Here is a 14,713-nt window from a genome sequence, read left to right as displayed (position 1 = left end):
CGCGTTAGAAAATTAGCAATAACCGAAGACTAGCTGGCAAGCGAAACTATTAGCATTAGCAGCCGTTAAAGCACGTATGCAAATTAGCAAGTGTGTACGAGCTTGCGTCACACGAAAAAGATTAAAAAACACCACGTGGTTCAGAGAAGCAAAGGGATCCAGAGGAAGATTGGACATGTGAATACGAGTGCGAAAATATGGTTGGCTAGCATTAGCGTGAGGTAGCAGGGATAGAGACTTTTAAAAAGCACATGTTATACGGAATAACGTTGTAAGTCATGTGTGTGTGTGTGTGTGTGTGTGTGTGTGTGTGTGTGTGCGAAAAGACATTTGAAATATTATTAAATGCCTTATCTTGGAAGAACCACGAATAAATATTTTCCATTCGCACTTAAAATATGCCGAGTTTAATTTTTCGTTCATTTTTTTATTTGTTTATTTCTTTTGCGACAGTACGAGACAACGTGGGGGTCAGAGAGGTTTGAGATGTTGCGATGCGAAGTAACGGTCGCTTTACACAAAGAGCATACTTAAAAACGTCGAACAAAACGAAAGCATCCCCGGGTAATTACAGCTAGTTTAACATATAACAATATCTTGTCGGACAGTGAAGGTCAGATATAAATAACACTTGAGCTGACAATACAAACGTAGCTTTTGACAAGTCAAATTAAATTTGTTATTGTTGCACCATGTTATTAGCAATATACAAACGTACCTCGTTTTATTAAATACTAGTTGTACTTACTCCACGTTGCCTGGGCGTCACTTTATAAGGTTAGATACAATACCATAGAAACGCATATTTTCAACACCTAGGATAAATGTAATGTCGAATTTACGCGCGATCCATGTTTAATATACTTCTGTTATAGTTTTGGTGTAAAATAGTGTTACAGTCAGTTTTATCCGCATTGACACTCTTTGTTAAAAAACAAAAAAAACAAAAAAACGTGATCGATGTTTTCAATTTCTCTCAGCAAATTGATAATTAAGATGGTTCGCTTTTTTTTAATTTATTGCGAAGCGATGGGTTTTACTGTCCTTCTTTGCAACCCTTATAAATTGATTAGCTGATTTTAGCGACTTCAACGTGTGATGGTTTTAAAAATCTTTGATTTCATCGCTCTTCTCGTAAAGTGATTAGTTTTTAACTTTATTATTCTCTTTGAGGGGAGGCAGCTTTAGAAGAGAGCAAAGCTCATGGAAATGACGATTTAGAGCCGCGAAAAATAAGTGTTATGCAATACAGAGGTAACTCGTATATTAATTTACCAGACGGAAGTGAGACGCTTGAGAAAGGGTAGGGACCTATCATATAAATGGTTTAGTTGAGATATGGACATAGAAAGCCTGGTTAGTGAGTTTTGAAGAGAAATTATATGAGAGTGATACGATGTGTGTGTTGGGATTGAAGAATTACACTAAATCTGTTGCAAAGATCGCCGGAAAAATGGTTGCGTCATTCTACTGCTCCAGAAGGTATCTAACTCCTTACGAAATCCTCTACATGTACATTCTAAAATGGAATACTCTTGTCATATCTGGGCAAAAGCTGCTCGGGGCACCATATCCTGCCTTCACAAAGTATAAAACCAGCTTCGAAACCCAATAGGTGATGGCCTTTTTTTTTCTTCTCTGCAACCTCTTTCCCAAACACGTTTGGAATCTGTCCCTGCTCTGTTATCATTTTTATGCTAAGTGCTCGCTTCAGCTTCAATCTCTGGCCCCCCCTTGCCGAACTTTCGCCCCAAAACATTTCTCTAGCTACATCATCATTTAACAGTTCCTTCACTTTATATATGTTCCCAAAACTGTGTTGCATTGAGAGAAATGATACGAAAGTGATACGATGAATGTGTTACGCGAGTCTTAAAGCTGGACGGGTCTGAAGACCTCAGACGAATATAAAATCTGGATAGTATAGGGAATGCGTACAGAACAGAAGATTTTGTTGCTATGAAAGGAATGAAAAAAAGAATGCTTGGGTCAATAGATGTAAAACAAGCGAGGAAGCAAGGCCAGACAGAAGAGGAAGTCCAACGAACACATGGGAGGAAGTTAAAAGAATGGACTTGATAGAAAGCGGATCAAATAAAGTTTCGGACAAAAATAGATTCATTTTAAAGTCAAATTTGAAAAGCCATACTAAGACCCACCTGCATGTAAAACAGACGTAAAATTTATGATGATGATGATTATGATGATGATGATGATGATTATGATGATGATGATAATGATGACTGTTATGACTATGATGATTATAATTATTATGATGACTATAACTATAATGATTATGATAACGATGATTATGATGATTATTATTAAAATCATGATGATAATTATAATGATTATGATGATGATTATAATGATTATAATTATCATGATAGTTACGATTACGATGATGATGATGACGATGATGATTATAATGATTATATTGATGATAATAATTATGATGATAATTATTATGATGATGATAATGATTATTAAGATTTGTTTGGGGTCAAAATGTAATAAAAAATTCCGGTGACTAAAAAAGCCAAAACTCCCGTAAGATCATCGAGAGTTAAGCAATGTTATCGTGTTCAATACTTAGATTGGTGACTATTTCGGAATAGCAGATTCTGTATATATATCCGGACCTCAGTTGCCTTGCTGGCCGATGGCCGGTTACCAAACCTACAGGGTGGAACGATAAAATTGTCGCCCTAAAGAAAACAACACTACAGCTTTATTTTAAAGCTTTTACTGAAAAAAAAAATCAATTTAGGTAACTTGATTATGTAGTAGGGCTATCTTTTCAATGTAGTCACCTGCAGTCTTAATCACCGCTTCGATACGGGTCCAGAACTGGCAGCATGCCTTTTCCACAAGTGCCGGCGGGAGCTCGGCGAATACTCGTTGGATGGCGGCGATCAGGCTGGCTTTGGTGCTGTGAGAGGTCATGTTGGTGATGTTCTTGACGTATGACCAAATGAAGTAGTCTAGCGGATTCAGTTCAGGGGAGGAGGGGACCAGTGAGAGAAGGGTACAAAGTCGTAGCTCTCCTTCTGAAGCCAAGCCTTGGTCTCTTTGGACTTGTGGACCGGCGTAGATTCCTATTGCCGTACACAGGGTCTGTCAGCAGCCACCTGATTGCATCCAGATGCACTTTTTCGTATACTTTTAAGTCGGCTTCAAAGATATGAGGTGACATAATGTGGCCCTCACTTGAAACTACACCATAGACCACAACTGTGGCGGGCAACTTTGTTTTCATCACCCTGGGCACGTTCCTTTATTCGTGGCAATCTAGCTATGCATTATAAGGGTACTGGCAATTGACTTGTCATAACTTTGATCGGTAGAGAGCATGAGTTGTATAGCGGACCATCTCCGATCTCGCTCGTTGAACATTGTGTCACTTTCAGACATGATAGAAGTCTCCAATCGCTTTTAAGATTTGTACACAACTGGCTAACAAGTAGATGGTTTGCAACAAAAAGAAAACTGGAAACGGAAATGAAATCATGTCGCATTTTCTAGGGAAATAATTTTACCGTTCCGCCATGCACAGTTCTGAATTATTTGTACTGATCTGCGCTGAGAAGACACTGTTAGAGTTATGACATATTAAAAAATTTTTCGGTTGTCTGATTTACGGCGTATCAACCCTATTCAAGGGTCATTTGATTACAAACTCATTTCTATTAGAAACGATTTATTGCAACCGATTTATTTGTGATGTAGCCGGTTGAACGCTGGTAGGTTCTCGTCAGCCAGAACACAAACTCGCAACACAAATTCGTTTGTTAAAAAAAAATATAAAATTATTATTTTATTTCTTGTCTCGTCTGTGCGCTTTCAAGCTGTAGACGGAGGGGAGGCAGGAGGGGCGGATTCAGCAGTAGGCTCCTGCTAATGTCGCTTTCTGACTGACTGGCTTGTGTTTCCCTGAATATATATATATATATATATATATATATATATATATATATATATAAATAACCTGTTGCTAGTTGACAGCTGTGGGGGTTAATAACTTGATCTATTCAATCCCGGACATCAGTTTTGACAGCTTCAGTGCCTTTTGGCTACCGACCGTCATGCGTGTGTGCGCGCGTGTGTGTGTATTGTCTCAAAGCTCGACATATTGAGCGCAACTCGCTATTTTTCTTCATGTTGGTAAATGGTGATTCATACTGTTTCCAAAAATATTACAATCGATTCGAATGTGATGGATTCAAACAGATTTGAACCTGGTATATCTAATTTACAGTTCAGAGTTTGTGTCAATTACAGAACTCTTACCACTCCTTAGTATGTGCTATTTATCAACCATCCCTAATGGTGGAATAAATCTCCATTGAAATGGATTCATCCGACAAGCATAGAAACCCGCGGGAAATTAAAAAAAAACTTATGATTGGTATTTATCGTCTCCTGACACTGCCATATATTTTCTTCCTTCAAGCGTTTTTTCGATTTCTTAAACTGATATAAATTTAGTGTCAAAAGTAATACGACAAATTATTTATATATCCGAAAATATTTAATGCCTATGTTTATTTCTACTGGCAGGACATTAACAAAATTATACACTGAAAAAAACAAAAAAAAACAAAACAAAAACAAGACAAACAAAAAACAAAAACAAAAAACAAAACAAAAAAACAACAACAACAAAAAATCACCAAAAAACTGAATGATTGTCGAATTTGTTTGAAGTTATTTATCGATTATCATTCTAATATAGAATGAGTTTAATTAGCATACACACGGAAGTGACGTAATATTACTTCCGTTTGTATTTCCTTGCTTTATCGTCCCATTAGTCACCTCCCACTTTTTGCCAAAATATTTGAGTCCATAATTAACCAGGCTCTGGTCCACCATCTTACAGACACTAAACTTCTGACCGACCAACAATATGGATTTAGGCAGGCCTATTCCATCGCAGACATCCTAACTGTAATCTCTGAACGTATATACCATTCACTGGATAAAGCAGGGGATGGTAGAGCGGTAGCTCTAGATATATCTAAGGCTTTTGACAGGGTATGGCACGAAGTCCTTATTAGGAAAATCAGATCATACGGTATCACTGGAAAAATACTTAACATAATTAAATCCTTCTTAAATAAGAGAAAAATCCAGGTTGTCTTGAGGGTCGCACATCTAAACAATATGATATAAATGCGGGAGTGCTTCAGGGGTCTATTCTGGGACCTCTGTTATTCCTAATATTCATAAATGACCTCCCTGACAAAATTGTTTGTGAGATGGGTATATATGCTGATGACCCCACGCTCTATAACAGACACGACAGGAAAACAAATGAATACATATCTAAAGAAATGGCAGAAACACTAGAGGAAGACCTCCAATCTGTAGTGGAATGGGGCCAAAAATGGATGGTCACATTCAATGCTGCCAAGATTAAACTTGTTTCCTTCAATAATTACAAGAAAACCTTCTCTACCAACAATAGCAATGGCTAAAGACTCTTTATCTGAAAATACATCTTTTAAACTCCTCGGCCTAACATTCACAGGAAACATGAGTTGGAACAATTACATTGAGAGTATTGCCAGGACCGCTGCGAGGAAGGTGGGTTCTCTCTACCGTGCTAGAAAGCTACTAACGCCCGACAGTATCCTATACCTCTATAAGGCCACCATTCGCCCATGTATGGAGTATTATCGTCATATTTGGGCTGGTGCATCTGCTGCTAGTCTCTCGTTTCTAGACAAGGTCCAAAAGAGAATCGCCAACCTAATAGGTCCTGGATTGTCATCTAAGCTTCAGCCTCTGTCCTATCGACGAAATGTTGCATTCCTCTGCCTGTTCTAGAAGTACTTTAACGGTGAATGCTCCGACGAACTGCAAGCACTTGTACCCCCCTCGAAGTAAATACCCCCGACTGACCCGACAAGCAGCTAAATCCCACCCTTTCACTGTAGAGATCCCTAGATGTAAGAGAGCCTTCTACCCCAGTAGTTTCTCCCCAGAACCGCAAGACTTTGGAACTCCCTTCCGGGACCCTGCTTCCCTAACTATACTGACATGCAGAAGTTCAAGTGTAACGTAAACCGACATCTTGGTGCCCAACTCCCTACATAGTTCCCCTGTAGCTTATGTCCCTGATAGTAGCCCTCTACTTCAAAGTGGCAATGTGCCTTGTTTGGGGTGAAAATGTTATTAAAAAAAACTCTTTTTAATTCAAGTAAAGATGGAAAATACGTTATAATATTTTCTTTGTGTGCTCTTTTTTTCTTTTTTTTTTCTTCTTTCTGTATCAATCTCCGAAAACAAAACTGGAAATAGATAAACAAAACCTGTATCGGCACCTATTCTTTTTTAACAAAAGTTTTTTTTATTATTACCGTTAGTTAATTGTTTCTACCTGCCACGTATTCATTTTACCAGGCACTCGTTTCTTCTTCCCTCGACCGCATGCCGGTCACGACTGGCCCATTCTCATTCTCGCTATTTACACGTAAACTTTTTTCTTTGTCTCCCACTGGCCTATTCCGGTCATTTCTCGCATGCGTTTTTACACGTTCATTCTCCTCGACGCCGACTTTGTTTCTCTCTCGTGCACGAGTTGCTTGTTTTCTCCTTTTTCTTTCTATCTTTATTCTTCTCGCGCAGACTTCCTAATTTGCAAATGCGCGTTTTTTGCTACTGCTGTTGTTAACCTATTCGCAGGCCAGCCATCCTTTGCTGCTATTGACACTTTCCATGCGCTCACACGCACTATGTTACATTAAATCAAAGAAATTTCAAACAATGGAAATATTTCCAAACCTCAAAAAAGTCACACCTATATGTAAATATAGTAATCCAATGTAAAAATTCTACAAGCCTATAAAACAATGGCTTGATGAACAGAAATCTAGAGTTCTTTCCGGACACTGTGAAGCCGTCTTTGACTCCCCAAACATCCATCCTAGCAGACTGGAGTGAGAGATGCGGAAATCCCTTTAAAACTGATGCTTGATCTCCAATGAACACGTGACTCACACACACACACACGCGCCCTCACACACACTCACACACACACACACACAAGGATTTTGGAAGAAATTTTGTCTATTTCCTATTCACGAACTTTAAAACTTCTCAACAAACTTTAATGCATTATTTAATTATTGGAATTCTTTGAGATGAGTACTCACAAAAACACACACACACATATATACATGTGTGTATATATATGTAAACAAATTGAGCTTAGGCACTTGACCAATGTCGTTTGGCTTGAGGTAGTTGCTTGTTTAGCAGGACTGATTTGCTGTACGTGGGTGACGTATATATATAAAAACTAGCCTGGGTGCCCGGTGTTTCCCGGGTGTTTGGAGGTGTGTGTTGAGCAAATAACATGAATAAATAAATAAACAGGCAGGCTCGAACCCGTATCGCAAAAATAAAAAACGTGCAAAAATAAAAAATCGTGAATCCCCAAACTGGAAGTAACGTAGGTTTAAATTAAGGCCAGTCAATTGAAAAGAGGGGATGACGTTCGAAAATATCGGCGAAAAAAGCGACTCTCCCCGTAGAAAAGTGCCCAGTAAAGTAATAAAGGTTTTAGCCAATTTTTCGATATTTGTCGTCCGAAGGATGGCGCTTTCAAACGATACCGAATTTGTGAAAGTCTGTCGCCTCTGTCGAAAGTTTTAGTCAGACATAAAAACATACATACATGGATACATTTAAATATACAGGTGAGATTTATATAATAGACTAGCGGGGATACACGGCGTTGCCCGAGTGTTTGGAGGTGTGTCGGTTGGGGGAGAGGTAGATCAAAACAACCCTGTTCCAGAAAAAAACGGTGTTTGGAGGTGTAAAAAAAAGTTTTAGTAGAAAGACAGGCTCGAACCCGAAGCCTTGACGCGAAGGTGGAAAAAACCGAGCCACCTAACCATCTCGGCCATTTTGAAGGTGCTTGTGCAGTATAGGTCCCATTTGACAATTTTTAAGGGGCTTGTGCAGTATAGGTCCAATTTGAAAAATTTAGAAGGTGCTTGTGCAGTATATGTCCGATGTGAAAATTTTGAAGGTGCTTGTGCATTATAGGTCCCATTTAACGTTTATAAAGTAAAATTGACAGGTGCGAGAAAGTTAAGTCGCGTGATTTTTGACCTTATTAATCTCTAAAATAGCGTGTAAAAGTTGGGCAAATTAAAGATAGACACGACCCCTGTTCCTAACTCATAGATATTATGATTTAGACAGCATATAAAAAGTTTTAAGGAGTGAGCTGACCGAGAAGCCCGACGAAAAAAGCCTTTGGCGGAGATATACAAAAAGTGCACGCATAAACACACATTTTCGCTTTTATATATATATATATATATATATATAGCGGGGGTACCCAGCGTTGCTCAGGTGTTTGGAGGTGTGTTTTTGGGTAAATCAAAACAAAAGAATCGTTGCCTGGGTGTTTGTGTCGGGGGGGGGAGGGGGTTAAAAAAAGTTTTGTAGGTAAATAGGAAGGATCAGACCCGAAGCATTGAGCCGAATTTGGAAAATAAAGTGTGAAAAAAACGTGCGAAGCTAACCAGCAAGAAGTAGTAACAGAAAGATGTTTGAATTTATTGAAGTATTAAGAATTGGCAGGTGCCCGTACTTGATGACTTAATGAGGTCAACTTTCACTGTGGGGCAGTATTTTATTTACTGCGGGGCAGTTTTATTTTGGTTTTATTATACGAAAAAGCCGAATCCACACGCAGCGATCGAAAAATGTGGGATATTTAGCGGTTCAAAATCGGGCAAATTAAATAGACAGACGACCCCCGTTGTTAAGTCGTGGATATTATAATTTAGACACGATATAAAAAGTTTTAAGAAGGAGCGACCCCACCGAGAAGGCCGAGGAAAAAACCCTTTTGCGGACATATACGAAAACGCGCGTGAGCGCGCACACACACAAACAAACATTTTCGCTTTTATATATATATAGACTAGCGGGGGTACCCGGCGTTGCCCGGGTGTTTGTAGGTATGTGTATGGATGGGTGTAAGTAATAACCCTGTTTAAATAAAAAAAAAACGATGTTAAAATGAAACGATCGGACAAATTATTGACTCTGTTGTGTTCCTTCTTATGAAACAGATTTTTAATTTTTAATTTTAATTTTGAATTATCAATCAGATTACTATATATATATATATATATATATATATATATATATATATATATATAGATAGATAGAAAGCTAGATAGACAGACAGATGGATAGATAGATAGATAAATTTACCTGTAATCCCGTTATTTAAAAGTTGGAACATTCGATTGTCGAAGACAAGATCAAGTAAGCAAGAAAGCAAGCAAGGGCCACATATTTTTTTATAATTATATAGATCATGGATAGACATTTACTGACTCTCGCCTTTGAAAACATTGACAAAGTTTTTAATTTTACTAAATCGTCGACAAAATTCATCAATATTGAAAACCATCGTGCCAGCTTTTTATAATACAAATATTTCAATGGAGGAGTGGGAGGGGAGAAATAATTCATTTTTGACAGTACGCGCTCGCGAGTACAAGTTCATAACTGAACTATGTAGCTGTACAGCTTGGGGGGAAAATGAATCTATTGATAAAAGAAATAACAAAGCGAAATATATGCGCAAAATAGATTGATTTTCTGCATGAAATCTATTTTTGTCTTTAATTTTGCATATATTTGTGAAAGATATTTAGCTGATGTGGTCACGTTGAAACGATTTTCCTATACATTTGACAAGTACACAATATTTCATTTTAAGAATAAATATATATATATGTGTGTATATATATATATATATATATATTTATTTATTTATTTTACCTTAAAATGACATATTGTGTTCTTGTTAAATGCATAATATATATATATATATATATATATATATATATATATATATAGTTAGTTAATTATATGCTCAATACGTAGGTAGAGCTAGGTAATAAGTTATAAAATATATATGGCGATTAAGCTACACAGAATATTTCGCGTTTCATCCACACTAGGATTCATCAGGCTTATGAGAGAATTTTGTGGCTGTCTCGCGTTTTTATATACGCACCTTCTATTGAGTTTTTAGTTAGCCAATCAGCTTTCTAGTTTTCACCGCACCCTCCCTAAGCAGCCAATGAGCAGGCACTTACAGAACAAAGCCCAGTTGACCTCCGATTGACCCGTTCCTTTGTGCGTGCTACTTTGTCCTGACCTATTTTAAATCTAGTTTAAATGTTTTTTTATGCTAGTTTATATATATATATATATATATATATATATATATATATATATATATATATATATATATGTGTGTGTGTGTGTGTGTGTGTGTGTGATAGTTTCTGCATATGTATTTTATTTATTTATATTTTTTATTTATTTATTTTCTATTTTTATTGTTAGTTTTAAAATGATTTTGTGTTTCTATCCTAGAGTAAATTTTATCCTGTGAACACAGCTGTTCGCTATTTCTCTCCTATAGTTTAATAGATGTTGGGGGTCTTTAAAGTATAGGATAGCAAATTTTTCATGAAGGCATAATCTACATGGATCCTATAGGTCTCTACATTTGTTTGCTTGTCTTACTATTTCCATTCGACTACCGGTGAGCATCCGCTTTTCCAGTATTTGTTTGCTAGAGTTGTTTTCATTCAGTGTTTTTTTTTTATTATTGAATGTACTTTTGTGGTCATAATATCGAGTTTGTAAATCTAAGGAAGTCATACCTACGTAACATTTCTTGTTATTCGGGGTTTCTTTCGCAAATATTGTGGCCTGGTAAACTATGCTTTTGGTTAGACATTTATTTTGAAGTGGACAAAGTATGCGGTATCTACAGTTGCATTTATCTTATTCGTTATTAGTATTTTTATTTCTAGTATGGTTGTCGTTGTCCGGAGTTGGTTTATTATTATTATTATTATTATTATTATTATTATTATTATTATTATTATTTATACTAGCTACATATGTGTTCTTTGTGTTAGTTTTATTTTTGTCCTGGTGTCCACTTTTTTTTATTTTGTTGGTGTTTTCATTGCTTTTATTTAATATTTTGTTATTATGGACTTTAATTATCATCTCTAAATTTTCACAACAGCTGTAGGATAACTTTAGATTATTTTTATTGAAAATTTTGTGTAATGGATTAGCTGCGGGAAGTGCTTTTCGATAAGATCAAGAAATTTCTTGCCAAGTTTTGTTTTTAACATTTGATTTTGTGGCGCCGTATACCAGATTATATTTCTTTTTCTTCTATTTTTGATTTTATTACAGTTATTGGTGTTTTGTTGCTTATATTTGATATCAATATTTTTGTATCCACTATTTTTAGGGCTGTTTCATAGATACTGGTTGACCTGTTAAATACATTTCCATCGCTTGAGTTATTACTGAGTCTTCTTACGATCGAGTTAGGAATCTGTTTTATAATTGACGGTGGGTGATTGGACTTAGGGTTTACGTATATTGGATTAGCGTTATCTTTTAAGTAGAGATTCAGGTGTGTTTATCGAAATTTAATGTGACGTCCAGGAAGTTTGTTATTTTTATGTTAGCTAATACGTCCACTTTTAGGCCTAATTTTTCATTTCCTTGTGTATGATTTTCTTAAAGTGATCTCCCTTGACTTCGTTGGAGTTTTTTTTTATTATAGTTAGTCCATCATCTGTATATAGGCCGATATCCGTAATATCAAATATGCTTGTGAGGGTATTTAGAATGAATAATCCCACAAGATCTGATGCCTCTGCAGAATCCCTGGCACCCATCGCCAAATCGAACGAATTTTTCATTTTAGTTTTTATCCATTGGTTATTGTTATTTATTAGAACTGATTTTCTACATTTTTTAATGATGTTGATTTCTTCCGAGGATATATCAGTGGATGCTTCGGCAAATTCTAGGGCAATGTTGAAAAGTTCTTCGGTAAGTGCCTGCTTATTGGTTGATTAGGAAGGGGTGCGGTGAAAACTAGAAAGCTGATTGGCTAACTAAAAACTCAATGGAAGGGGCGTATATAAAAACGCGAGACAGCCACAAAATTCTCTCATAAGCCTGATGAATCTTAGTGTGGATGAAACGCGAAATATTCTGTGTAGCTTAATCGCCATATATATTTTATAACTTATAACCTAGCTCTACCTACGTATTGAGCACTGTTGAAGTAAATACTTAAAATTTACGGATAAATCTATACTTTCGTATATTAATTTATGTGATTAAATGCAGTAGTTATATATATATATATAACTACTTCATTTTATCACATTAAATTTAATCACACATTAAATGAAGTAGTTTTATATATATATATATATATATATATATATATATATATAACTACTTCATTTAATCACATAAATTAATATATATTCTCTCCAGTACTTTTCTTTTAATGATTTGGAATTCATTCTATTTGCGCTTTTTTCCAAGGAACTCTGCCTTTTGGATTATTTTGAACCATTTGGAATTCACTCATTGGATTGAAATTTTAAATTCGACAGTTTTGGATTTTACCATTTTTGGATTTTTACCCTTCACCGGACTATCCATTCATGTGAAATTTTTTAATCATTTTTCTTTTGACTCCTGTTCCCCTTACCTCACCCTTTTTTTAACCAAGTAAGATCTGTGACTTACTTGTAGTTTCATTAAATACTTTTATATGCAAAATCCGATCCTGCATTTTGCTAATTCCTGCCCTCTGATGAGAAGGAGAGTATTTCTTCGAAACTCCGCGGATTAAGGACTATCCACTTATCTTGTGTTTCCTTTTTTAAAATTAAATATGTTTTTAACTCTTTTTCAAGATGTCTTTTAACATGTTTTATTAATCATTTGTTCATATTATAAGCTCTATTTCCTTTTCGGTTTTATTGAGCTTTTATATCTGGCTGAGTTTATTTTACTCGTAAATATTAACTCTTTAATATTTATAATATATTTTAAGTTTACCATTTTGATTACTTTGGTAAACTTATTGTAATTTTATTATATATATATATATATATATATATTTATATTCCATTCTGTTATTTGAAGATTTATTTTTAAAAAAATATATTTCGATTATGATTCTGAGGTTTTATACATTTCTTAATATATATATGTATATATATATACGCACACACACAAGCATATATAAATATATATACATAGATAAAATAATATATATATGTGTGTATATATATATATATATATATATATATATATATATATATATATATATATATATAAGAAATGTTTAAAAACTCTAAATCAGAATCGAAATATATTTAAAAAAATTTTCAAATAATACAATGGAATAACATTTTTAAATGTCAGTTCCATACAGAGAAACGTCAAAAGATACGTTCTTTGTTGCAATTGAAGAATTACCATATCATCCAAGAAAAGCAGTGAAAAAAGGCAGAATTAACTTTTGGCACGACGTTTTTAATGCCTGGCCAAACTATCGATTCACAACTCGACAACTCGAAAGAAATGGTTGATGCACTCATGTCTGATAAATGAAACAGATCGTTGCACTAATAAGTAAGCAGCTATCAAGACCAAAAGACACTCAAGGATAATCGAAGTTTATGAGATCGAATGATTGTCAGTTAAATGGGAAGAATATTATGAGAGGATTGAAGATGATTAATTGAATATCTATTGAAAAGTTTCATTAATTACAGAACGGCTATATTTTCTTTGATTTCATTAAAAAAAAATAAATGGACGCTCTTAATGCATAACTAAAATAGTAAGTCTTATTATTATTATTGTTGTTGTGGTTGTTATTATTGTTGTTTTTATTATTATTATTGTTGTTGTTTTTGTTATTGTTGTTATTATTGTTGTTATTATTATTATTGTTGTTGTTGTTATTGTTGTTATTACTGTTGTTATTATTGTTGTTGTTATTATTATTGTTGTTATTACCGTTGTTATTATTGTTGTTGTTATTATCATTGTTGTTGTTATTGTTGTTATTACTGTTGTTGTTATTGTTATTATTGTTGTTATTATTGTTGTTGTTATTATTGTTGTCGTTGTTATTATTGTTATTGTTGTTATTATTATTGTTGCTGTTATTGTTGTTATTATTGCTGTTATTATTGTTATTATTATAATTATTATTGTTGTTGTTGTTATTATTATAATAATTATTGTTGTTGTTATTACTGTTGTTGTTATTGGTTTTGTTGTTATTGTTGTTATTATTGTTGTTATTATTATTATAATTATTATTGTTGTTGTTATTATTATTATAATTATTATTGTTGTTGTTGTTATTATTATTATCATTATTATTGGCTAACAAAGAGCTTTCACACAGGTAATCAAAAATCTCATTGGATACAGCCTGGAGGTGAGTGACAACAAGTCTCCCCGGACTTTCTAGTACTCTTCACCTCTTTTGATAACATTTGCAAATAAATTTGCATTATCGCAACAGCTGCTTGCCATTGATTTCTCGTTGGTAGCAGCCATTGGTCTTTACTAGAATTTGAGTGGCAATAAGACCTCTAAGATCCCAGTGTTGTTGTTATTATTATTATTGATATATAATATATATATATATATATATATATATATATATATATATATATATATATTATCATTTACTCACTAGGAGTGGTCACGTAAGCCATCATCATTCTCTTTGAGAACAACTTGTGGTGTTCCCTAGAGTCTGAGTGAAAACAAGTTTCTCCCAAGTGCCCAGAACTTTCCA

Source organism: Euprymna scolopes, chromosome 8 (genome assembly GCF_053919585.1).
Source record: "Euprymna scolopes isolate OS-2025 chromosome 8, ASM5391958v1, whole genome shotgun sequence".
In the NCBI taxonomy this organism is placed as follows: domain Eukaryota; kingdom Metazoa; phylum Mollusca; class Cephalopoda; order Sepiida; family Sepiolidae; genus Euprymna; species Euprymna scolopes.
The sequence above is the reverse complement of the archived record's forward strand: the minus strand, read 5'-3'. Positions refer to the sequence as shown.